Source organism: Panthera leo, chromosome B3 (genome assembly GCF_018350215.1).
Source record: "Panthera leo isolate Ple1 chromosome B3, P.leo_Ple1_pat1.1, whole genome shotgun sequence".
Taxonomy (NCBI): domain Eukaryota; kingdom Metazoa; phylum Chordata; class Mammalia; order Carnivora; family Felidae; genus Panthera; species Panthera leo.
This window is the reverse complement of record NC_056684.1, coordinates 23982251-24009485: the sequence shown is the minus strand read 5'-3', so window position 1 is coordinate 24009485 and position 27235 is coordinate 23982251. Positions and strand designations below refer to the sequence as shown.

At 40.0% G+C, this 27235-nt stretch overlaps 1 long non-coding RNA gene and 5 other non-coding genes across 7 annotated transcripts in view; all 6 read right to left on the bottom strand.

The window, feature by feature from the left end:
- LOC122221726 overlaps positions 1-27235 on the bottom strand; it is a 129377-nt gene that overhangs the window by 98959 nt on the left and 3183 nt on the right. For both annotated transcript variants that reach the window (XR_006203414.1, XR_006203415.1), the window contains 4 exons: positions 21798-21913; positions 21075-21421; positions 7822-7885; positions 6660-6708 (listed from right to left, as the gene is read on the bottom strand). This is a non-coding gene — a long non-coding RNA (uncharacterized LOC122221726). The remainder of the gene's footprint in view (positions 1-6659; positions 6709-7821; positions 7886-21074; positions 21422-21797; positions 21914-27235) is intronic.
- LOC122223486 lies at positions 7152-7218 on the bottom strand. The gene has a single exon (XR_006204353.1). It is a non-coding gene; the product is annotated as a small nucleolar RNA SNORD109A (small nucleolar RNA).
- LOC122223357 lies at positions 21661-21740 on the bottom strand. The gene has a single exon (XR_006204234.1). It is a non-coding gene; the product is annotated as a small nucleolar RNA SNORD115 (small nucleolar RNA).
- Positions 23586-23666, bottom strand: LOC122223362. Its single transcript, XR_006204239.1, has one exon. It is a non-coding gene; the product is annotated as a small nucleolar RNA SNORD115 (small nucleolar RNA).
- On the bottom strand, positions 25401-25481 carry LOC122223358. Its single transcript, XR_006204235.1, has one exon. It is a non-coding gene; the product is annotated as a small nucleolar RNA SNORD115 (small nucleolar RNA).
- Positions 27139-27219, bottom strand: LOC122223363. Its single transcript, XR_006204240.1, has one exon. It is a non-coding gene; the product is annotated as a small nucleolar RNA SNORD115 (small nucleolar RNA).

Below are 27235 nucleotides of genomic sequence, written 5' to 3'. Positions count from 1 at the left end.
GGTTTTTAATCTTTTTTGTTGGGCTGGTTTAGTGGTCATGAATTATTTTAACGTTTGTTTTCTAAGAAACTATTCAGCTTTCCTTATATTCTGAATGATAGCCCTGCTGGAAAAGTATTCTTGGCTATAGATTTTTCCCTTTCAACACTTTGAATGCATAATGCTATTTCCTTTGGGCCTGCAAAGTTTTTGTTGAAAAATCATCTGATATACTTATGGGGTTTCCTTTGTATGTAATTGTCTTCTTTTCTCTTACAACTTTTAATATTCTTTCAGAATCATTATATTTTGCCATTCTAATTACTATGTGTCTTGGTGTGAACCTCCTAGGGTTGAATTTGTTGGGGAACCTTTATGTGTGTTGAATCTGGATCTGTTCCCCTCCCCCAATTCAGGAAATTTTCAGCCATTATTTCTTCAAATATATTTTGTGCCCTCCTTTCTCTCTCTTCTCCTGGAGTCCCTATAATGTGAATTTTATTACACGTGATGAAGTCAATGAGTTCTTTAGGTCTATTCTCATTGTGCAGTATTTGTTTGTCTCTCACCTATTCATCTTGATTGCTTTCTACTATTCTCTCTTCCAGGTCACTGATACTGTCCTCTGCTTCCTGTAGCCTATTCTTTATTCATCTGTCATATTTTTTATTTCATTTATTGAGTTCTTTATCTCTGATGTTATTTTTATCTGTTTGTCAAATTCTCACTGATATCCTCCATCCTTTTCTGAAATCCAGTGGGTATCTTTATGATTGTTACTTTAAATTATGTATCAGACATATTACTTGTTTCTCCTTCAGTTAGATCTCTTGCTGTGATTTTTCTCGTGTTCTTCCATTTGGCACATATTCCTCTCTCTCCTCATTTTGTCTACCTCTCTGTGTTTGTTTTTCTGTGTCAGGAAAGTCTGTTATGTCTTCTACTCTTGAAAGTAGTGGCTTTGTGAAGAAAAGGTCATGTAGTGCTCTGCAGTGCAGTGTCTTCCCTTCACTAGAACCTGGCACTTTAGCTCAGGCTCCCATGTATGTTGCTTGCATCTTGATACCGTGTCTGAGTCACTTTTCCTTTCATTTCAGACATCTATACTGACTTCTTGCCTGTTGTGGGTTTTTCTTACTGTCTTTAATGTTAGTGAGAACCAGGGAGGCCAGCTCTGAGGTGGTGTCACACCAGAAGGGCTCAGGGGTGTGGTGTTAGTGTTAGAAAATTTTGCACTGAGTCTATAGTCCTTGAACAGATCCCCAGAAGCATGTCAGCTGCTTGGCCATGGCACAGAGAGTCAGTGACTAGGCAAGGTGTGTGTGGTCTTAATAAAATGCATGCTGAGCTAAAGGGTGAGGCAAATAGGCTTGGAGTGGATGAGTTCTTGGGAGAACTTGTGGGTGGGGTGCACTGCTAGCAGATTATGTAACAATTGTCTGTGCAGTGCTATATCCTGCAGGTGTCTCTATGTTTATGTTGGGGGGGGTGGGGGAGGAAAAGGCAGCCACCAGCTCCTTTGTTTCTAGAGAAGTCCCCCAGCACATTTTGAAATCAATATAAACAGACCTCCCTCACTTTATGCAAGCTGTCACTTCTATGTTGTTTCCCTTTGAGTTATTGTCTTTTTAATAGATAGAGATAGATAAGAGACCAAGCTATCAATGGCCTTACCAGTTTACCCAGTGCTGAGTTGGCTGACTTTTAAAGTTACAGGCTCAAAGTCCTATTGGCTATACAAACTCATGGAATTCAGCCCCTCTGGTTTTCAAATCCAGACATTATGGGGATTTGTTTTCCCCATGTGGGATCCCTGGTGCTTTTTCTTGTCTGCTATTGTGGCTCCCTCCTTTCTGTGGGCAACTCTTTTCTGCCCTTTCTACCCTTCTAACTTCTACCTTTTCTAACTTCTCTGATGTGCCTTTTTCCACACCTTTAGTTGTGGAGTTTGTTCTGCTAGTCTTTGGATAACTCTCTAGTTTATTTTACTCAGATGTGAGTGATATCTAGTTGTAATCATGGAATGACGTGAGTTTAAGGTCTTTCTACTTTGTCATCTTCCCATGCTTCCTTCATAACTGAGTTACTTTCTTACAGGGTTGTTATTTATACTATATTAAGACAGTGAACATTTTGGCTTTAGTTTATTGAAGCTGACAGTATGGTAATTTCACAAGCTTCTTCATATCCACTTCTGTATGGTGATGGTTTAGCTAGGGATATGGCAATGTTCACACACACACACACACACACACACACATTATAACAGAGTAAATAAGGTTGCAAAAATTGATTTTCAAAATTTACCACTTAGGTTATTCAAGCAAGAATTAATCCACACCAAAACAACACTTTATATAAACTTGATTTCAGAAACTTTGTCTCCCTTCTCTATCCTAAGCAACATTTTCCCACATTAGAACAATAATATTACTACTAAGTTCTCATCTACTGATTTAATCCCTAGATATAACTTCATATTTTTACCTGATCTGCACTTACAGTTCCTTCTTTAATTTTTTTGTCTCTGTTAATACTAAAACCTAAAATTTTTCTATTTAGCGACATTATTTCTATTACACACACACACACACACACACACACACACACACACATACACGCACAGCTAAACTCTCTAGACAAAGGAGTCATATCAACACTTTCTCTATGTGTTTTTCCAATTTTTTCTTAAGTCATCTTAAGCCAAACCAACAGCATGATTACTAACACTTCAGTATCTATTCCATAATGCCAACTTTGTTATAATCTCTCAATGTGATTACAATTTTTTATAAATAAGACAGTAAGTAATGAGTTCACCACATACTTAGGCTGGCCTGGAGAAAAGACCTTGGATTTATTTTCACAGTCTATTTAGAAAATACTGACAGAAAATAATTATGAAATGTTATGTGCAAAGAGACTTTAACCTGCTAACCCCACTTGGAATGCATTACCTGTAGCCTCACTCCAGAGTTGAATAAGGCATGTTTGATATGTAAATATGACTCAACATTACTCTATCTGTATATATACAAAGTGCACTGACAGCTAGATATTTTTGTTTCTCCGTATCAGGCACACACACACACACACACACACCCCTAGGCTTCTATATGAATTAAGTCATAAAATATTTATAGGGTGGTTAGTGCAAAATAAAACTGTGCATGAGTAACTATTAGATCTCTCAATGAGATGACATTAGTCCATTCTGCATATTACAGACTTCTATAAAGCTAAGTAAACATCATGCTAGATTAAAATTCTCTATATCCTGTGTGATTAATTTACCACCTAATTCAGGTACCATAACTATACCTTTATATTTATTTTCTTATTCTTTCACTCTCAATTATGAATTGCCAGCACTAAAGACAAACACATGAAAAGAAAAATCCATACAACAAACATAAATCTGCTCAAATTTATCTGGAAAGAAACAAATAGAATGCCAGAATCTTAAAAATTCCTACTATAATCAGGAAGCTATCCTGATTATTTTTTATGGGAACACTTTTTTATCAGTGTAATAAATTTTGTCCTCCATTGTCATCCTTGCATATATTATCAGAATGTAGGTTATTATAAATAAAAATTTTATTAAAGCTGTAATTTATTCAATGGCTTTTTCAGAACATCTAAATCTTAGAATACTAATTTTGCTTTGCAATTAATAATAATATTTAAGTGATTAGTAATGAAAGTCTATCTTGGTATGACTGTCAGTGTAAAGTTACAATTAACTGAAAATGTATGTGGCTTTTTATAAATATAATTTATTGTCAAATTGGCTTACATACAACACCCAGTGCTCATCCCAACAAGTGCCCTCCTCAATGCCCATCACCCAATTTCCCTCTCTCCCACCCCTCCATCCACCTTTAGTTTGTTTTTTGTATTTAATAGTCTCTTGTGGTTTGCCTCCCACCCTCTCTGTTTAGAAGACCATGGGGGAAGCGAAGAGGAAAAATAGATGAAAATATATGTGTTTAAAAGAGAACACTCAACCTATCCTGAAGACATCAATCTTTAGGTACCAAGTAACACATTTATAAATATTAGACGATATTCCTAAGAAATGTGTTAGCTAATATTTGGGTTAATTTGATGAGATATTTCATTTTATTTTGTTTCATTTTATTTTCATTTTTAAATGAAGTTTAAAAAATTTAAAAATGTCATTTTTAAATATTTATTCATTTTGAGAGAGAGAGAGAGCAGGAAGGGGCAGGGAGAGAGAGAGAGAGAGAGGAAGAGAATACCAAGTATTTTCTGCACTGTTAGCACAGATCCTAATGCAGGACTTGATCCCACAAACCGTGAGATAATGCTCTGAGCCAAAAATCAAGAGTTGGACGCTTAACCTACTTGAGCCACCCAGGTGCCCCTGAGATATTTTAAACTTTCTATTAAAATATAATATATGTGTAGAAAAGTGCATATATGAAAATTGTACAGATAAAAATTTGCACCATCCAAACCAATTAATCAAGACAGAAAAATCACAAATATTCCAAACATTGCAGAAACCACCCAGTTATCTTATTTCCATGACTATCTCCCATATGACTTTCCATGAGTAACTCATTTTCAGAGCATAGATTAGTAAATATTCAAGAGATATATATAAGATAATTTCAAAATAGAACTACCTGGCATGTAGAGAACACTGCATCCACAATTATATAATTACATGCTAGTGTAATTATAACTGTAATATTTATTAAATTATGCCACACCCGGGGCCATGACAGAGATAAAAAATTATTCTAAAGTAATAACATCAAAGTATGTTTTTTATCATATGAAATTAGGTTAGGAATGAGTAATAAAAGTCAAAAGAAAAAGCCTAACTTCTTGGAAATTAACCAATGCCTTTATAAATAATCCATAATTCAAAAATAAATCAACATAGAAACTAGAAAATATATTTATATGAGTAATAGTGAGGATGTAAATGCTAAACTTGTGCTCATGAAACTGGAAAGTGCTTACAGGGAAATTTAGAGTGAAAAAAATATATTAGAATTGGGGAAGGCTAAAAAATCAATCAATTCTATTTTACAAGAATCTAGATAAAGATAAATAATAATCCAGAAGAGTATAAGGAAAAAATAAAGAGGTTGAGAGCAGAAATAAGCAAAATAAAAAGCATGCTTATAAAAGGAAAAAATAGCAAAAAAAAATAATTTGAAATAATTAATATGATTGAAATCCTCCTAGCAAGATTAATCAAGAATGATAACACAGATATGAATATCTGTAAGAAATACAAAATAAGAAGATATTACTAAAAAATTTACAGTAATGAATTTGATGTTTCAAATAAAATGTTCATCTAACTAGTAAGAATCTTGAGCAAATGATGCAGTCACAAAGAGAGAAAAATTATATAATCATATTTTATAAACAAAAAAATAACAAAAAAATAAAAAAAGTGAAATACATTTTTAGAAGAATTGCATTTGGGGCTATGAGGCTGGATCTGGTCATAGGGAAGATTCTATTGTGTTGTATTTTTCTTGTATGTCTGAGTTCTGTACTATTATAGCATACTAATATGGACAATTTACTGCATAGATATTATGCATCAATATGCTATTATACTGTTTGGATTGAGATAGTAGCACCAATTCCATGAACCTGTGAATCTACTAATGGTAACAAATAGACAAGTAGGGGCTTGCGAGAATACGCTTTTTAAATAAAAACATGTCCTATTGGTCCTGATATCTGTATGCCTGCTCAAAGGTTTGTTAATGATTGAGGTTCTAGAGTCATTTCAATACCTGGCAGAGATAATTCCCTCTTTGATCTATGACTGAGTCCTTTAGAATTACCTCCTATTGTTCTAGAGAATAAATATAAATAAAAAATCCATAATAAATTAATACAAAAATAAGTAGTACTTGATAGGAGTTGTGACAGAACTTTGTTAAGAAAAAATTGCCTATTCTTAAAGCATTAACCACTAGGTCCCAAGTAACACAAAATCCTCAACAAGGCATGCCAGGAAATATAGAAACCATTTTTCTTAAGGATGCATATTTCAAGTTTTAGTAAGAAATCATAATGATATGATATTTCCATATCTCTCCATTTGATGCTTTTAACATCATATCTTTTTAAGTACAGAATAGTATTGCAAATTGAACCATTTTGTGTTTCAAAATAATTATTGAGAATTTTATCATATAAAAATTTTACGGTCTTAAAGAAATCTAACAAAATTTCACATATGGCTTCTCATGTTGTAAAACTGAGAAACAATTCAAGTCAATCCTCAAAAATTAAGGTAGAAGCAGAAATGTAATGCAGTGTGACCACAAAAGCTTTGTGAATCATGGAGTCTCTCTTCTGAAATTTCAATAATTAAACAAATACAGAAAATCTGATAATATTTGGATTTCACTAACAATTTTTTATCTAATCTGAAACTGCCAAAAAAATTCTCTTAAATTCTCCATGTTTCCATCAAAGTAGAAAATAATTACAATGAAAAAACAAATTATAACGATACAATAATGTAGATAACCCTGATAAGAGTCTCAATGAGGAAAATGACACATTATAAAAATATCCATAAATAAGCTTCTTAAAAGATGAACACAGAGACCTCAGGACCTGGCACACAGAATATGACATATGAACTTCAAAGGATCTTTGTTGTTACTCACCTCTATTCCTTGAAGTGGAAAACCTGATTCCAATCCTATCTCAGCAAAACTTGACAGAAAGAAAAGCAAAAACAAGGTATCAAAAAATATTCAACAGCAAAATTAACAAAAAACTAAAATTGGTTCCATTGTCATTATTGAATATAGGCATACATTTTTTCTTCTTTTAGTCCAAATGGGAATTTCAGTACCCACCACTATTGCTTCTCTCCTTATTCATTCATTTTTATTCTCTCATTTGTTACTTAAGAACATATTTTCTATATACAAGTATCTCTCTACAACTGTGTGTTCAAAGTGAGAAAATGGAGCAAGTCTTGGATTACTGATCATATCTAAATGTGCATAGTGCCTTATAAAATAGGACACAAATGCTCTTTTCTTAGAAAAATATAAATCATGCTAACAGTGGTATTGTGTTGGCACTGAGAGGTCACCAAAGAGAGCCAGGCCTTGAAAGTCTTTTTTGTTCTAGTAAAGGGCAATTCATCTGGACCTCAGATTGACATCTGGAATCAATCCCTCAGGATCCTCAGACAATTGTGCTCATCATTGATCTAGGCAGGCACCCTCCCAACAAATAATCATTTCCATAACCAGGCTGATTTTGTGTAGGTTTGATTAAAGAACAGTAAACATGTAGTAGACATTTTATTTAGTATCTTAATAATATGATTCATATATATAGCATTAAAATGCTACCTTTGTTCTAATAAATTAGATAAGATATATTGGAGATATATAAAACCCTTTAATCAGTTAAAATTTTAAGGAGCAAATGAGGTACCAAAAATAATATGATTATAGTATAAATATAAGTAGAAGCATCTATATTATGAATATTTCAGATAAATATAAAAAATCAGTATTTAGCACAGTTGAATTTCACTACAAGATTATTTTTATTCAATACAAAATTGTGAAAAAAAGAAATATGGAAATGATTCCCCAAAGTTATTCAAGTTATTTTGAAAAGGCATATTAAAAAGTGAAGAAACAATAATGAGGATTCCTTGATCCATGTAGGTATATTCATTGGGAAAAATATCTATCATTAAAATATTTTTCCTTGAACTTTTGAAAGAACTCACAGATTTTGAAATACTGATATCACTGGTCAAAAACACATAAGAATTTCAAAAGTACCAGGATAGCAACTAACCTTTCTTTCTTGAAAGTAACTTGTTCACTTGAAAAAAAAATAGTAACCTGTTCTAGCTTTTGACCTGAAAAACATTACCAAAAAAGAAAAGATGAGACAATGCATTAAATTAATTAAAAATAAGACATAACATTTGTTCTGTTTTAATCATACAGACACCCCTTGCCACAAACATCATAGTTGCTTGGTCCTTTGTTACTTCGTCATATCATTTATTCACTTATTTCCTTCCAGAGTTATTTACTTTCCAAATGGCCAATAATTCTCTTCAATGAGCTGTTCAAATATGTACACAGCAGTTTCTCTAAAATGGGAAATTCTAAAGCTGTATTCCACCCAATAAAGACTAAAAATACATTGTGATGTTAAAAATGCCCTGTGATGTGAAAAACTAAAAGCACATAGTAGGAGTATTATGAGATTATTTAGGAGTATTATGAGAGGGTATTATAAGGGGTATTCTGAAGATTATTGATGACCTCATCAATTGAACAATACTAAAAGTGTTACTTGTCTTATTAGAAGACCACTCAGCTGGACCTCAGCAACCCCAAGTACTTATGCTTATTAATGATCCAGACAAGACAAGTACCAACCAATAAAATTTCCTCACACCACATTAATGTTTTTAACAAGTTAACACTTGCATTTGCCTTACAGTGAAAAACAGCACAGGTAGACGTTTAACTTGACTTTAGTATATCTGGTTTTAATGGCAATTCCAGAAGATTCCCAGAATCCTTCTCTTTAGAGTGATACATAAAGTGATATTGCAGTGGGTGAGTTTTCAATTCTGATATATTTATTCAATAAGATAGAACCACAATCAAAAGTTATCTGTGAAGTTGGATTATATCACTTAAAATATTAAGTTACGTTAAGACCTGAAAACAGTATACAATGTGATACTACTTTCATTTGATAGGTCTATAGTCCCTGGCCAGAGAAGATACATGTTCATATTGAAAGCATAGTATCATTGTCCCCACACCATTCTGTTTTATTTCACTAGGAGCAACTTTATTTTAGTACACAACACACACAAGCCAAATGTATTCCATGACTTGCCCTCATTAATCTGGAAGTGCTTCCAAACATCTGGATTTTTAAACACAAAATCCAGTTCTCCTTACTAATGTAGAATATACATTTCCTTTCAGAAGTCACAGAAAATATCCTACAAGAAGGATATTTTTGTCATTTTCCTGATATTGCTGATTTTCCAACATCTGAATTAGGTTTAATGCACTATTATTTGCAAGAGCATCAAATATTAATAGCAAATAACTGAAAATAAGAAATAGATATAATAAATATATCTGATTAACACATGTACGATATATATTTTTAAATTTTTAGTTAACATACAGCACAATAGTGGTTTCAGGAATAGAATTCAATGATTCATAACTGACATTCAACACCCACTGCTCATCACAACACGTGGCTTCCTCAGTATCCACTACCCATCTAGCCCATCACCCACCCACCTCCCTCCATCAACCCTCAGTTTGTTCTCTATCATTAGTCTTCTGTGGTTTGTTTCCTTCTCTGCCATTCCCATATTTCTCATAGATTCATCTATTTCATTTCTTAAATTCCACATATGAGTGAAATCATACGGTATTTATCTTCCACTGACTGACTTATGCTCAGCATAATACATTCTAGCTCAATCCACATCACTGCAAAAGGCAAGATTACATTCTTTTTGATGGCTTAGTAATATTCCACTGTATGCAAAATTATTAATTCCACTGTTATTAATATTGGGCTGCATGTACCCCTTTGAATCTATAATTTGTATCCTTTCAGTGAATATCTAATAGTGCAATTGCTGGATTGTACAGTTCTATTTTTAGTTTTTTGAGTTATTTTTAGTATTTTTAGTTTTCACTTTCAGTGAATATCTAATAATGCAATTGCTGGATTGTACAGTTCTATTTTTAGTTTTTGTTCTCTAGAATAGCTACACCAGTTTTCATTCCAACCACAGTGCAAGAAGGTTGTGCTTTCTCCATATCTTCACCAACATCTGTTGTTTCTTGTGTTGTTAATTTTAGCTATTCTTACGTGTAAGGTGCTATCTCATTGTGGTTTTGATTTGTATTTCCCTGATGATGAGTGATGTTGAGCATCTTTTCATGTGTCTGTTGGCCATCTGGATGTCTTCTTTAGAAAAGTATCTATTCATGTCTTCTACTCAATTCTTAACTGGGTTACTTGTTTTTTGGTTGTTGAATTTGATATAGATTTTTGATACTAACCCTTAATCAGTTTTGTCATTTGTGAATATTTTCTCTCATTGGGTAGACTGCCTTTTAATTTGTTGATTGTTTCTTTCACTGTGCAGAGGCTTTTTATCTTGATGATATTTCATGATTGCCTTTGTTTCCCTTTCCCATGGCAACGACATGTCTAGTAAGAGGTTGCTGCAGCCAAGGTCAAAAGGTTTCTGCCTATGTTCTCTTCTGGGATTTTTATGGTTTCCTGTCTCACATTTAGGCCTCTCATCCATTTTGAATTTATTTTTTGTATGGTGAAAGAAAGTGGTCCAGTTTCATTCTTCTGCATGTTGCCATCCAGTTTTCCCAGCACCATTTGTTGAAGAGACTATTCTTTCCCTATGATATTCTTTCCTGTGATAAGATTAGTTGATCATATACTTGTGGGTCCATTTATCAGTTTTTTATTCTTTTGCATTGAACTATGTGTCTATTTTTGTGCCAGTAATATACTGTCTAGATGACTACAGCTTTGTAGTACAATTGAAAACTGGAATTGTGATGCCTCCAGTTTCATTTTTATTTTTCAGGATTGCTTTTGCTATTGAGGGTCTTTTGTGGTTCCATACAAACTTTAGGATTGTTTTTTTCTATCTCTGAAAAAAATACCAGTGGTATTTTTATTGGAATTGAATTAAATGTATACCGTGCTTTGAGTAGTATAGACATTTTAAAAATGTTTGTCTAATCCATAAGCATGGAATGTTTTCCCATTTCTTTGTGTCATCTTCAATTTCTTTCATAAGTGTTCTTTTGTTTTCAGAGTACAGGTCTTTTGCCTCTTTAGTTAAGTTTATTCTTAGGTATCTTAGTGTTCTTGGTGTGATTGTAAATGGGATCGATTCCTTGTTTTCTTTTTCTGCTGCTTCATTATTGGTGTATAGAAATTCAACAGATTTCTGTACATTGATTTTAATTTTTTTAATGTTTATTTTTTTGAGAGAGAGAGAGAGAGTGAGTGGGGGAGGGGCAGAGAGAGAGAGAGAGGGAGACACAGAATCTGAAGCAGGCTCCAGGCTCTGAGCTGTCAGCACAGAGCCTGATGCGAGGCTCGAACTCACAAGTTGTGAGGTCATGACCTGAGCAAAGTCAGATGCTCAACTGACTGAGCCACCCAGGCACCCCTGTACATTGATTTTATATCCTGTGACTTTGCTGAATTCATGTATTATTTCTACCCATTTTTTAGTGGGATCTTTCAGGTTTTCTACCTAGTTTATCATATCGCCTGCAAATAGTGAAAGTTTGACTTTTTCTTGCTGATTTGGATGATTTTTATTTCTTCTTGTCTGATTGCTGAGGCTGAGACTTCCAGGACTATGTTAAATACTAATGGTAAGACGTGGGAAATAGGTTCAAGAATTCCTTACACTTACATAAATGGGTTAAAAAGGCTTAGGATGAAAAGCTGCCACAGGGCAAAAGCGCCCAAGTTTTGTCATTAAATAGAACAAGGCATAGAGCAGAAAGTGCTGCAGGGTGAAAGCACCCAAGGTTAGATAGCAAAATGAATAACTTGATATACTTAAAGCTGCATGCTCCATCAATCTTAAAATTTAAAGAAAACAGCTAATTAGTTGTATCACCTACAGGAAACTACTTTCCATCTGGCACCAGTGTAGTATTATGCTTTGATCACAACTTCAAAGGCCACTTGCGCCCCAGACCCTTTGCTTCTTATACACATGAGTTAATGACTACTACCTGATTGTTTTCTTCTGTACATTCACCATGTATGTAAGATCTTGAAAGCTTGGTAAATATGGGGACGAAATCCCTGTCTGGGGCTCTTGTCTCCTCCCAGACATTAGACTCTCTCATTTTTATTTCTGCATTTTCTCTCTTGTCAGATAAGAAAGAACTTAGGATTCCTGATCTGTGACAGTAAGAGTGGACATCCTCGTCTTGTTTCTGACCATAGGAGAAAGACTGTTTTTTTCCCCATTGAGGATCATATTAGCTGTGGGTCTTTCATAGATGGCTTTTATGATGTTGAGATATGTTACATCTATCCTTATTTTGTGGAGGGTTTTTATCAAGAATGGATGTTGTATTTTGTCAAATGCTTTTTCTTCATTTATTGACAGGATCAAATACTTGTTATCTCTTCTTTTATTAATGTGATGTATCACGTTGACAGATTTGTGAATATTGAACCTGTCATGCAGCCCAGGAATAAATCCCACTTGATAATGGTGAATAATATTTTTAATGTACTGTTGAATTACATTTGCTAGTATCTTCTTGAGAATTTTTGCATCCAGGGTCATCAGGGATATTGGCCGGCAAGTCTCATATTTAGTGGCGTCTTTGGTTTTGGAATCAAGGTAATATGGCTTCATAGAATGAGTTTGGAGGTTTTCTTTCTGTTTCCATTTTTTGGAACGGTTTGAGAAGAATAGGTATTAACTCTTTTTTAAATGTCTAGTATAATTCCCTTGAGAATCCATCTGCCCCAGGATGCTTGGTTGTTGGGAAATTTTTTATTATTGATTCAATTTCTTTGCAGGTTATGAGTCTGTTCAAATTTTCTATTTCTTCCTGTTTCAGTTTTTGTAGTTTCTGAGTTTCTTTTTTTTAATATGAAATTTATTGTGAAATTGATTTCCATACAACACCCAGTGCTCATCCCAAAAGGTGCCCTCCTCAATACCCATCACCCACCCTCCCCTCCCACCCCCCATCATCCCTCAGTTCGTTCTCAGTTTTTAGGAGTCTCTTATGTTTTGGCTCCCTCCATCTCTAACCATGTTTTTTCCTTCCCCTCCCCCATGGTCTTCTGTTAAGTTTCTTAGGATCTACATAGGACTGAAAACATATGGAATCTGTAATTCTCTGTATGACTTATTTCACTCAGCATAACACTCTCCAGTTCCATCCACGTTGCTACAAAAGGCCATATTTCATTCTTTCTCATTGCCACATAGTATTCCATTGTGTATATAAACCACAATTTCTTTATCCATTAGTCAGTTGATGGACATTTAGGCTCTTTCCATAATTTAGCTATTGTTGAGAATGCTGCTATAAACATTGGGGTACAAGTGCCCCTATGCATCAGTACTCCTGTATCCCTTGGGTAAATTCCTAGCAGTGCTACTGCTGGGTCATAGGGTAGGTCTCTTTTTAATTTTTTGAGGAACCTCCACACTGTTTTCCAGAGTGGCTGCACCAGTTGCATTCCCACCAACAGTGCAAGAGGGTTCCCGATTCTCCACATCCTCTCCAGCATCTATAGTCTCCTGTTTTGTTCATTTTAGCTACTCTGACTGGCGTGAGGTGATGATATCTGAGTGTGGTTTTGATTTGTATTTCCCTGATGAGGAACGACGTTGAGCATCTTTGCATGTGCCTGTTGGCCATCGGGATGTCTTCTTTAGAGAAGTGTCTATTCATGTTTTCTGCCCATTTCTTCACTGGATTCTTTGGTTTCTGGGTGTGGAGTTTGGTGAGCTCTTTATAGATTTTGGATACTAGCCCTTTGTCAGATTTGCAAATATCTTTTCCCATTCCGTTGATTGCCTTTTAGTTTTGTTGGTTGTTTACTTTGCAGTGCAGAAGCTTTTTATCTTCATAAAATCCCAATATTTCATTTTTGCTTTTAATTACCTTGCCTTTGGGGATGTTTCAAGTAAGAAATTGCTGTGGCTGAGGTCAGAGAGATTTTTCCCTGCTTTCTCCTCTAGGGTTTTGATGGTTTCCTGTCTCACATTCAGGTCCTTCATTGATTTTGAGTTTGTTTTTGTGAATGGTGTAAGAAAGTGGTCTAGTTTCATCCTTCTGCATGTTGCTGTCCAGTTCTCCCAGCACCATTTGTTAAAGAGACTGTCTTTTTTCCATTGGATATTCTTTCCTGCTTTGTCAAAGATGAGTTTGCCATACTTTTGTGGGTCTAGTTCTGGGGTTTATATTCTATTCCATTGGTCTATGTGTCTGTTTTTGTGCCAATACCATTCTGTCTTGATGATTATAGCTTTGTAGTAGAGGCTAAAGTCTCGGGTTGTGATGCCTCCTGCTTTGGTCTTCTTTGAAATCATTTTGGCTATTCAGGGCCTTTTGTGGTTCCATACAAATTTTAGGATTGCTTGTTCTAGCTTCAAGAAGAATGCTGGTGCAATTTTGATTGGGATTGTATTGAATGTGTAGATAGCTTTGGGTAGTATTGACATTTTAACAATATTTATTCTTCCAATCCATGAGCATGGAATGTTTTTCCATTTCTTTGTATCTTCTTCAATTTGCTTCATAAGCTTTCTATAGTTTTCAACATACAGATCTTGTACATGTTTGGTTACGTTTATTGCTAGGTATTTTATGCTTCTTGGTGCAATTGTGAATGGGATCAGTTTCTTTATTTGTCTTTCTGTTGCTTCGTTATTAGTGTATAAGAATGCAACTGATTTCTGTACATTGATTTTGTATCCTGCAACTTTGCTGAATTCATGTATCAGTTCTAGCAGACTTTTGGTGGAGTCTGTTGGGTTTTCCATGTATAATATCATGTCATCTGCAAAAAGTGAAAGCTTGACTTCATCTTTGCCAATTTTGATGCCTTTGATTTCTTTTGTTGTCTGATTGCTGATGCTAGAATTTCCAATACTATGTTAAACAACAGCGGTGAGAGTGGACATCCTTGTCATGTTCCTGATCTCAGGGAGAAAGCTCTCAGTTTTTCCCCATTGAGGATGATATTAGCTGTGGGCTTTCAAAAATGGCTTTTATGATGTTTAAGTATGTTCCTTCTATCCTGACTTTCTCGAGGGTTTTTATCAAGAAAGGACGCTGAAATTTGTCAAATGCTTTTTTCTGCATCGATTGACAGGATTATATGGTTCTTTTCTTGTATTAATGTGATGTATCACATTGATTGATTTGCGAATGTTGAACCAGGCCTGCAACCCAGGAATGAATCCTACTTGATCATGGTGAATAATTCTTTTTATATGCTGTTGAATTCGATTTTCTACTATCGTCTTGAGAATTTTTGCATCCATATTCACCAGGGATATTGGCCTGTAGTTCTCTTTTTTTACTGAGTCTCTGTCTGGTGTAGGAATCAAAGTAATGCTGGCTTCATAGAATGAGTCAGGACGTTTTCCTTCCCTTTCTATTTATTGGAACAGCTTGAGAAGGATAGATATTATCTCTGCTTTAAATTTCTGGTAGAATTCCCCAGGGAAGCTATCTGGTCCTGAACTCTTATTTGTTGGGAGATTTTTGATAACTGATTCAATTTCTTTGCTGGTTATGGGTCTGTTCAAGCTTTCTATTTCTTCCTGTTTGAGTTTTGGAAGTGTGTGGGTGTTTATGTAGTTTGTGATTTTCTAGTAACATCCATTTCCTCCAGATTGCTCAGTTTGTTGGCATATAATTTTTCATCATATTTTCTTATAATTGTATTTCTGTGGTGTTGTTTGTGATCTGTCCTCTTTCATTCATGATTTTTTGATCCTTTCTCTTTTATTTTTGATAAGTCTGGCTAGAGGGTTATCAATTTTTTAAATTCTTTCAAAGAACCAGTTCTTAGTTTTGTTGATCTTTTCTACTGGTTTTTCTGCTTCTATATCAGTTATTTCTACTTGAATCTTTATTATTTCACTTCTTCTGCTGGCTTTAGGCTTTATTTGCTCTTCCTTTTCTAGATACTGTAAATGTAAGGTTAGGTTGTGTGTTTGGGACCTTTCTTTCCTCTTGAGGTAGGCCTGAATTGCAATATACTTCCCTCTTAGGAATGCCTTTGCTTCATCCCAAAAGTTTTGGACTCCCGTCTTTTCATATATATATATATATATATTTATATTTATATAATATATCTATATTTATATTTTATTTATATTATATAAATATATATATATATTTCATATATATATAATCTTCTTCAGTCCTGTTACTTTCAGACTGATTATTGAAAGATATGAATTTAGTGCCATTCTGTTACATGTACAGTTGGCATTTCTGGTGATATCTCTGTTCTTTTCTAGTCTTTGTTGATTTTAGACTTTTTTTCTTCCACTCAAAGAGTTCTCCTTAAAATTTCTTGTTACAGATGGTGTAGTGGTCACAAACCACTTTAATTTTTGTTTGTATGGGAAACTATATCTCCTATTTTGAATGACAAACTTTCTAGATAGAGTATTCTTGCTTGTGTAACTTTCCCATTCAGCACATTTATTATATCTTGTCTTATGGTCTTCCAAGTTTCTGTGGACTGATCTGCTATGAATTTGATGTATCTTCCCTTGTAGGTTAAGGACTCTTTTCCCTTGCTGCTTTCAAGATCCTTTCCTTATTTGTGTATTTTGTGAATTTGACTATGATATATGTTGGCAATGGCCATCTTTTGTTGAATTTAATGTGGGTTCTCTGTTTCTTGGATTTTGATGTTGTGTCCTTCCCACAGATTAAGGAAGTTTTCAGCTACAATTTGCTCACATAAACCTTCTGCCCCTTTTTTCTGTCTTCATCTTCTGGGATCCCTATAATATGAATGTTATTACTTTGTGATAGATCACTGAGTTCCCTAAGTATGCCCTCATGATCTCTGATGTTTGTTTCCTTCTTGTTTTCAGCTTCATTATTTTCTGTAATTTTATCTTCTGTACCACTAATTTGCTTCTCTCCCTCATCCAGTCTCATTTTTTACAGCCTTCATTTAGGTTTTCATCTCGGTTATAGCATTTTTGATTTTGGCCTGACTAGATTTTATTTCTTTTATCTCTGCAGAAAGGGATTCTCTGGTGTCTTCTATGCTTTTTTCAAGCCCAGCTAATATCCTTATAATCATTTTATTTCATTTTATTATTATTATTTTAATCCTTATTTATTTTTACGAGAGAGAGAGAGTGCAAGTGGGGAGCAAAAGAGAGAGAAAGAAACACAGGATATGGAGCAGGCTACAGGCTCTGAGCTGTTAGCACAGAGCCCAATATGGGGTTTGAACCCATGATCGGCAAGTTCATGACCTGAGCCGAAGTCAGACACTCAACTGGCTGAGCCACCCTGGTGCCCCAATATAACTATTATTTTAAATTCTAGTTCAGACATCTTACAATCTGCATTGATTAAATCCCTGGCCATCATATCTTCCTGTTCTTTCTTTGGAGGTGAATCCTTCCATCTTGTCAGTTTGGAGGAAGAAAATAAATAATAATAATAGAATGAAATAAAAAGTGTTTAAATCAAATAAAGTAAGATAGATCTTAGGTGTGTTTTGGTCTGCTTGTTAAAAGACACTTAATAGAAAAAAAAGAAAAGAGGAAGAGAGAAAAATTAAAAATTAAAAAAATTAAAAAATAAAATAATAAATAAATAAAGTAAAATTTGCTCTTTTCTGTATCCAAGAAACAAAAGAAAAATAAACAACAAGAAAAAATAGAAATAGAAGCAACAATAAAATGAACACATGAACAACAACAAAAAAACTGAAATGAAGCTAGATCCAGCTTCCCCTAGAGCTGAAACTTTGCAGCAGTCTATGTTTAGTAGAAGTTCGTGGAAGGGATTTGTGCTGGTCTTTGGGTGAGGGGTCTGCTGCTCTGATTCTAGTGGAGATGTGCCTGGAGGGCAAAGGCAGGCAGGGTTTAGTGTAATGACTCATTCTCCACTTGGTGGCTCTGGTTAGCTCCCTAAGGTCAATCAGCGTTGGTGGACTACTGGTGAAAATGGACTCTAGTCTCGAGAGTGGAAAGTTTGCACGTTGACAGTCACCCCTCCTGGGTCTCTCACTTCCATCAGCTCCCCACCTACCTCCTGTCTGTGTCTGAGCTGTCTGCCTACAAGGTGGTGCCTCTATCCAGAGTTTTATCTTAGGTGTAGCTGTGTTTCAAAGCTCCATGCTTCATACTACCCCCCCCCCCCCATGGTTTGGACCAGCAGTGATCTTCTGGGGAAGGGTCTCACCATGCTGTGGCCAGGGCTGGCTTGTCCTAAGAAAGTCACACCACTGTGTAGTGGCAGTGGCTCAGAGTTTATGGTAAATTTCAACACACAACCACCACCAGGGCTCTTACAGAGAGGTCGTATCACCTCTACCAGATTCACTCCAATCAGGGGAACCACTTCTCCCCATGTGACCAGGGGCTATTCAGACCATGCTGTCTGCTTCAGGGGTCCTCCCTGATTCCTTACCAGAGCACTACCAGGAGCTGACCTCTGAAACTTCAGTATCTGCTTTGCTATTTATAAAGACCTGGTGGTATTGAAACCTTTTCCTTTTTCCCCCTTCAATTTTTTGGGGGAACATTTTTCTTGTGCAGTCCCCTGTGTGTGTTTTCTCTCTAACTGCTTTCAGGGGGAATGCATTCATGCACAAATATGATGTGCTGTTCTCCCTCCCCCTCTGTCTTTCTTCTCTCCACGAAAATGACTCTTTTCCCTCTGTGCCACCACAGCTCTTCTCTCCTCCAATTCACCTCTCTGCACCATATACCTGCTGTGTTCTCTCCCACAAATTTTGCATATTGCTCTGTTAATCTTCAGATCAATTCCCAAGGTATTCAAAATGGTTTGATGTTGATCTAGTTTTGTTCAACAGATGAGAAAATCCCAGGGTTTCCTTACTATTCCACCATCTTAACTCCTCATCCAGGAACTTCTTAAGTCTTGCCACTTTTAAGACTTTTCTTTATCACTATAATTTGAAAATTTAATTATAATATTTCTTAAGGTTGGCCTGCTTTTGTTGATTTTAATAAGAGTTCTCTGAGCCTCGTGGATTTGGATTTTCTTTTGTTCCTCAGATTAGGAACGTTTCCAGCTATTATTTTCTCAAATAAATTTTATGCCCTCTTTATCTTTCTTTTTCTTCTGAGACTCCTATAACACAAATGTTATTGTGTTTGATGGAGTGACTGAGTTGACTAAGTCTACTCTTGTGTTCCATAATCATTCTTTCTCTCTTTTTTTCAGCTTTATTATTTTTCATTATATTGTCTTCTTTATCACTTATCCATTCCTCTGCTTCTTCCATCCTTGTGGTCATTATATTTAGTCAGTTTTGAATGTCAGTTATCACATTTTTCATTTTTGGTTTTTAATTCTTTATATCCGTAGTAAGGGTCTCCCTGATGTCTCATATGCTTTTCTCAAGACCAGTGAGTATCCCCATAGTTGTTGCTTTAAATTCACCATCAGACATATTTCTTATATCTGTTTTGATTACATCTCTGGCTGTCGCCTTCTCTTGTTCTATCTTATGGGATGAATTCCTCTGTCTTGGCATTTTGCCTAAGTCTCTGTCTTCTTCTCTGTGTTAGGAAATCCTATTAAGTCCTGCTCATTAATGTAATGGCTTTATGAATAAGAGGTCACATACTGTCCAGGGCCTGGCACTTCAGGGAGAGTCTCTGATGTGTGCTGCATGCACTCTGCTGCTGTCATTTGACATCTCTATCCTTCAGACCAGTCAGCTGCAGAGGCTCTCCTTGGCTGGAGTGGGCAGTGTTTGGACCATGAACAGAGTGTGGTGAGTTTTCCCTAGGTGTGCTCTGTTTTGCACATTAAATAAGACCTGATGCTACCTCCACTAGAACAGAACACACAGAACTGTCTAGTCAGTAAACATAATGTGGACAGAGGTTTATGCTGGTCTTCTGAGTAAGAGACCCACCATGCTGGGACTGAGGCAAATTTTACCTATAAGTGCAGTACTGGCATACCACATGGGGTGCTGTGTTATTTACAGAAGGTGGTACTATGTTTATGCTAAGGGGCAGGGAAGGGAAATGGCACCAGCCAGCTCCCATGTACCTGGAAAAGGGTCTCCATTCTTGCAGTTCTCAGGGAGTCATTCTAAGAAGAGTAAATAATCTCCAACCTGTGTGTATCAGGTATTTTTTCAGTCACTGTTTTCACGTTATCTGACTGTGGGTTGTTTGTCTGCCTTCTCTCCAGAAGCAGCACAGTGCTCTCCATATTCAATCCCAGCCATGCCTGCTGACTTTTAAAACTCCAGGATTTAGACACAAGGTGTGGGCAGGGACCTGTGATGGTCTTCTGGGGGAGGGAATCACTGCACTGAAACAGAGGAAATATTACCAAGAAGTATAGTCTCATAAGGGCACAGGGGTGTAGGACTTGGAGCAAGCACACCAGGCAGCCAATGTTGGAGCCAAGCTGCCCTTGGTAGGTAGCTCTGCACTTACGCCTAAGGGTGGGAAAGAAAAATGTGTCCCCTGGATCCTTTGTCCCTGGAGAGCCCTCTCTAGAACCTTGCCTCTCATGGCAATGCTCCAAGAAAGCAAATTATCTTATTGTGTGCCCCAGGAGATCCTGAGATTCTGATGAATACCCTGGGATTATTTGAAAGCCTTCTCTCTAGAAATAGGGCAGAGTCACAATGCAAGCTTGCAAAGGTTAAAACTCCAGTCTTCAAGCCCCACTTGTTACAAAACTTCACAAAATCAGCTGTTCTCATTTTTTCAACCAATGGCTTCAGTGATGTGTTTGTATATGTGTTCCCATATGTGCATCATTCTCTCTTGAATTTCTCCATAACCAGGGCTCCTTCCCCTTGACAGCAATTGTCAATGTTTTTCCATCAATGTTGACTCCATATATTCTACCTTTCTCAAACTGGCTTCTTCACAACCTCTAGTGTGGAGATAAATCTGAAAGATTTACTCTGAAAGTTTTACTCTGAAAGATTTTTTGGGTAAATAGAATTATTTGATATATCTAAAAGTGTTTCAAATGAAGACAAGCATTGTGTGCTCCCAAAACACAGCATCTGTGTTCCAGAGGAAATGATAAGCACTCCTAAAGAACTACATTTATGTTTTCAGAATGTTGTCTAAAATCATCCAGGTAAAAAGTCCCACACTCGAACCATGCTTCCACATTCTCCTTTAAACAATGACATTAAAGATATGTGCTTCCCTAAAGCTAGCTTCCTTATCAACCCCAGTTTAGAGATATCCAAGTAAAAACCACAAAAATAAGCCAAATAGAAGACCCAAGCACCTTGCATACCTCCAAATACTGCAGTGGTTTGAGCCTCCAGTTGGGTATTCTCTCACACCAGTAAAACTGTTCCATGGACCAGCGAGGAAGAGGGCCATCCATTGTCATTTACATACTTTCCAGATGCCAAGATGATCTGTTGCTTTACTGACAGCCAATTGCACAGGGCTGATGTTCACAGAAAGGACGGACCTCTGTGGCCATAACAGGCCCCAGTTCAACACACAGGCCAGCATTGCCATCATACAGGCCTCAAAATCCACACCATGTCCTCTAGGGCCTCCACTACAAGCAGTGGCATCTTTCACCTGGCATGGTGGGGGAAATGGTGAAACCATGGCCAAGATGACGTCCCACTGAAAGACACAAGGACACCAAGGAGCTAAACAACAGATTCGCATGAGGCGTCAGGAGGGGAATTTGGGAAGGAAACAAAAAGCTCAAGGACAAGAGCCTTCCAGGGCACGTGGAGACCCACAAACAGAAGAGAGACACATGTGGGACTGTCGAGGTTTTATTAAATTCAAGCCCAAGGGCCGAAACCAGATGGCTAAATAGGTCCCCAGGATTCCACCCCACAATGGTCCCCTCCATTGGTCCTCAGCATAATCCTATTGAGCAAGATTTTTATGTCATCATCTCTCTTTGAGACCATATGAGTTCTCATCATTGACCTAACCAAGGCAGTCCCCATGCGCCTGTGCTTCCCAACCCCATGCACAACATGCTTACCAAAGAGGGTGTCTTGAATGTGAGATGGCTGGGGTGGCACCTTAGTGTGGGCATATTCCAGAAGCTGGGCCAATTGATTATGTGGGCCAGGTGAGATCTTCATTTGGGCAGGGGATCTGTGGACAGAGTGTAACACAGCTGTGACAACAGCCTTCCCCATTGCTCCTGACCTTCTGGGCAATGGGCATGAGCCTTGAAGTTGTAGCACCATGACTCCACCTATGACATAAGCAAGACTTGAGGGATGGCAGGAAGGCTCCAAAGTAGCATGCAAGGTCCTCAGTGCATATGTGTCCACCTGACACAAAGGAAACCTAGGCCCCCACAGGGAGATGAGAATGGGAAAAGAGCCACCAAGAGGCAGGCCTGCAACACAGGTCACCAAGTGAGTGAGACACTTGGAGAGAATGTGGCAGGCAGAATCATGGGCCATCGCTGGTAGGGCCCTGCCCTTGGCTTCAGGAAGAATGGGCAGAGATGGAAGCCAGGGATGGGCCCAGGGCTGTTGAAGACATGGGTGTCCAAGCTCATTGATCAGTGGAAACGAATGCCTCCTTGGCAGAAAATGTATATGGAGACCTGAGGAGCTACACAACGGCCACCTGGCAGGTAAATCCCTGCTCTGAATGCAGCTGTTCAGAGACCTACAGAAAGATTCCTGGGGTGCTCATGGGACTGGTGTGCATCCCACCAGCATACACATCCATTCCCAAAGAGTGCTGCTATGAGTTCTCTGTAGGGACACCTCGTCCCTTCCTATTTTTGCATATTGGGCTAGAAAAGGGAGAATCCAGCACAGTTCTAAAGCCATGTCAACATCATTGGTAACAGAAAAACAAGCATGCCCTGGGTTGAAGCACCATCCCAAGGGGTGATGGCAGGAAAGCCCATTCCAGGTATGGGAGGATGCCTGGACCCATAAGGCAATGCATCCAACATAAGAGGGCTCATTGGGAAGACCTGGGAGCCAAGAGGGAATACCTACATTCGGGGTCCCTGAGAGCAGCAAGCACTCTTCAGGGAAGGTCTCCCCACTATCCCAGAGTGCTCTAAAGCCATCCAGCTGAAAGTCCTGTTCCTGCCACCCTCCCCTTGTGCCCATTCTAGAAAATGTGGGCGGGAGCCCTTTCCTTCAGGAGTTTGCCATAGGCTCCAAAGCCCACAGCAGGACCTCGAGTCCCTCCCAAAACCTTAGCAATTCTGACATCAAGATGAAAAACATGCTAAACCAGTGAAGGAAGACCATAGGCCCTTGAGAAATAGGAGCTTTCCAGGGAACTTGGAATCATTGCAGGAGACACAGATTACATATGGTGTCAGGAAAGCACATGGCACAGGTGTGATATTCAGGGACATGCCAGGCCTCTGTGTCAATGATGGGGCCCAGGTACCACACACTGGCTGGTGTTGCCCTGAGGCAAGCCTCCCCATCAGGGAATTGCCACATCCCCTGGGAATTCCATCTACTCATACTGTAATCCACACACTTCACATGATGGGGGCAATGGCAAGACCCTGGCCACAAAGAAATCATCCCACTGAAAGACACAAGGACACCTAGGGAGCTTATCCAAGGATCCAAGTGAGGCATTCCGGGACACAATATGGATGGGCACACAAAGCCCCAGAGTGGGAGCCCGTCTTAGTCACGTGAAGGCCCATAGACCAGGGAGAGACACACTGGGGAGCCTCAAGGGATCAGTTGCCTGGAGCCCCATGTGACAGCACCTTTCCAGGGCCACAGGGGTGGGATCCTGAGGCAGAATCCTCAGGATGGTGGCCTCCAGTGAGCCTCAGCATAATCCCATTGTGCATGATATTTAGGTCATCATCTCTCTTCGAGACCATATGAGTTCTCATCATTGACAAAACCAAGGCAGTCCCCTCCCACCTGCATCCTCCTCCTTCCAGCTCAACATGCATACCAGAGATGGTTTCAAAGAGCAGGGTGACTAGTTGGGCATATGGCTTAGGGCCTATTCCCCAAGCTGGGTCAAATTAGCCCTCCATGTGCCCAGCAGGATCTTGGTCTGGGCAAGGGCTCTGTGCAGAGAGAGGCAGCTCAACCATGAGAATGACATTCCCAATGGACTTCACCTTGTGGACATGGGCACAAGCCCCGAATGCATGAGGACATGACACCATAAATGACACCAGCAAAAATCCAGCGATGGCAGGAAGGAATGCTCCCGTGTGGCACTAAGGCCCTCAGCCTGTGTGGTTCCACTGGACACCAGGGAAAGCAGGAACCCCACAGGGAGCTGAGCATGGAGGCTGCACTGGAAGTCAGCAGGCCAGCTACACGGGTCCACCCACCGCGTGATTGGGACACATCTCGGTGAGCCAGTGGCATGCAGATTCCCAGGCCATGTCTGACAGGGCCTGGCCCTGGGCTTTGCCCGAAATGGGCAGGCATGGCGGCCTAGAACAGGCCATGGATGCTGCACCCAGAGGATGCACACAAAGATTCCTGGGGTTATCAGGGCCCTGGTGTACCTCCCACCAGTGTCCACCTCCATCCCCAAACATCACTGCCTCATGTCTCCCATGGGACAACTCGTTCCTTCCGATCTACGCACTTAGGATTAGTGCAGGGAGAGGGGTTATCATGATTCCCAAGTGACTTAAACCTCATTGAGAAGAGCATGCACAAGACAAGGATGTCGGCTTGCCCTGCCTCAGGGCACCACCAAAGGGCAATTGTCAGGCAAAGCTCCATCCAGTTGAGGAAGACCCAGGAGCCCCATAAGTACATGTGTCCACCAGGAGTGGGCCCATAATGAAGATCTGGGAGACAGGAGTCCCACGTGCCAATTGGGGTCCCAGCCAAGCTCCCAGAAGTCCTCAGGGACTGTCACTACCCGCTATGCCAAAGCTGTCCAGGATCCAGCCATGTAGCCCCTGGCCTGGCTTCTTCCTCTAATGCCCATTTCGGGAAATTTGGGTGGGAACTCTTTCCCGTAGGAGGTCATGGGGGGCTCCAATGCCCACTGCAGCACCTTGCATGCCTCCAAGGGCCTCAGCGATTCTGATATCAACCTGAGCTCCCTCCCACACTGCAGAAAGTGGACCATGGGCAGACAAGAAAGAGGATCCCTCTGGGGCCATGGAAACACTTGCAGGAGCCACAGGAGACCTATTATTTCCCAACAGCCCACTGCACAGGGCAGACTTTCAGGGCATGCCAGCCCTCTGAGGCGATGATGGGGCCCCAGTCCCACAGGCTGGCTGGCATTGCCCTGAAGCCAGCCTCCCCATAGGGCCCATGTGCCCTGGGGCCCCTGTCTGCTTGCATAGGCATCCACTCACCTCACATGGTGGGGTCAATGCGGAGACCCTGATCACAAAGATGATGTCCCACTGAAATACACAAGGACACTCAGGGAGCTTAGCCAGGCCTCTGAGTGTGGGCTCCCGGGATGCACTAAGGATGGCCACACAAAGTGCAAGAGTGGGAGCAGTTTTAGGCACGTGGTGGCTGATAGACCAGTGATAGCCACAATGGGAAGCCACAAGGGATCAGAAGCCTCGAGGCCCAGGTGCCAGCACCATGCCAGGGCCACAAGGGTCCACAGGTCCCACCTCAGGACGTTGCTCTCCATTTGGCCTCAGTGTAATCCTATTTAGCATAATTTTTAGGTCACCATCTCTCTTTGAGTCCATATGAGTTCTCATCATTGACCCAACCCAGGCAGTCCCCACACACCTGTGCCTTCGCCCCGCAGGCTCAACATGCTTACCAGAGATGTTGGGTGAAGCGCAGGATGGCCATTTAGACTCCTGGCTTGGGGCCTATTTCTGAAGCGGGGCCAAACTATACACTATGCAACAGGTGGGATCTCAGTCTGGGCATGGCCTCTGTGCAGAGAGAGGCAGCTCAGGCATGACAACACTCTTCCTTATCGGACCTCGCCTGTGGCCATGGGACTGAGCCCTGAATGTGTGGGGCCATTCCCGCATTCAGGATGCCAGCAAAAATCCAGGGATGGCTGGAAGGATGTGTCCAGCCCGGTGCCAGGTACAATGTACACCAGGGAAAGCAGGGCCCCTAGAAGGAGCTGAGCATAGAGGCTGCAACAGCAGGCAGCAGGCCAGCCATACAGGTCCCCCCACCATGTGATTGGCACACCACTTGTTGATCTGGTGGCATGCAGAATCCCAGCCATGGCTGGCAAGGCACGGCCTTGGGCTTTGCCAGGAATGGGCAGGCATGGTGGCCTGGAACAGGACATGGATGCTGCACTGGTGGACCTCTGCAAAGATTCCTGGGGTGCTCAGGGGCTAGGCATGCATCCCACCAGCATCCACATCCATCCCCAAACAGCGCTGTCCCATGTCTCCCATGGGGACAACTCATCCCTTTCTGTCTTTGTGCTTAGGTTTAGCACAGGAGGGTGCACAAGACAAGAACCCTGTCCTGTCCTGGGACACCGGCCAAAAGGCCATTGGCAGGCAAATCCCCAATCAGTCTGGGGAACACTACATGGCCCCATGAGGCTGCATGTCTACTAGGAGTGGGCCCATCAAGAGGACTTGTGAGTCAGCAGCCAAGCAGGACACTAGGGGTGACAGCCAAGCTGCGGGCACGCCTCAGGGACCATCTACCTGCTATTACAAAGCTGTCTAGTATCCAGCTAAGTAGTTCTGGGTCTGCCCTCTTCCTCCAATGCCCATTGTGGGAAATTTGAATGGAAACTCTAACCTGCGGGAGGTTGCGGGGGGTTCCAATGCTGAGCGCAGCACCACACCTCCTCCAAGGGCCTCAGTGTTTCTGAAAACGCCCTGAGTGCCCTCCCACACTGGATAATTCAGCCCATGAGCCAGCAAGAAAGAGGATCCCACTGGGCACCATGGAATCACTTGTAGAGCACAGGTGACCTATCCTTTCCTGACAGCCCACTGCGCAGGGCAGACGATCAGGGACATGCCAGCCTTTTGGGGCGATGACGGAGCCCCAGTCCACAGATGGCTGGCGTTGCCCTGTGGCCAGGCTCCCCAATTGGCCCAAGTGCACTTGCCCTCTCGCTACTCACACAGGCATCCACTCTCCTCCCATGGTTGGGGCAATGGTGAGACCCTTGCCACATGACAATGTCCCACTGAAAGACCCTAGGACACTGAGGGAACTTAGTTAGGCTTCCAGGGAGGCGTCCCAGGATGCACTAGAAATGGGCACACAAGCACCATGGCGGGAGGCTGACTGGGCAAGTAGAGGCCCATAGATCAGGGAGAGCTGCCCTGGGGAGCCTCGAGGGATCTGTTGCCTCCAGCCCCAAGTGCCAGGGCTTCGACAGGGCCACAGGGGTCACCAGAATACTGCCTCAGGTCAGTGCACTACATTGGACCTCAGCATAATCCTTCTGAGCGTAATTCTTAGATCATCATCTCTCTTTGAGACCATATGAGTTCTAATCATTGGCCCAACCAAGGCAGTTCCC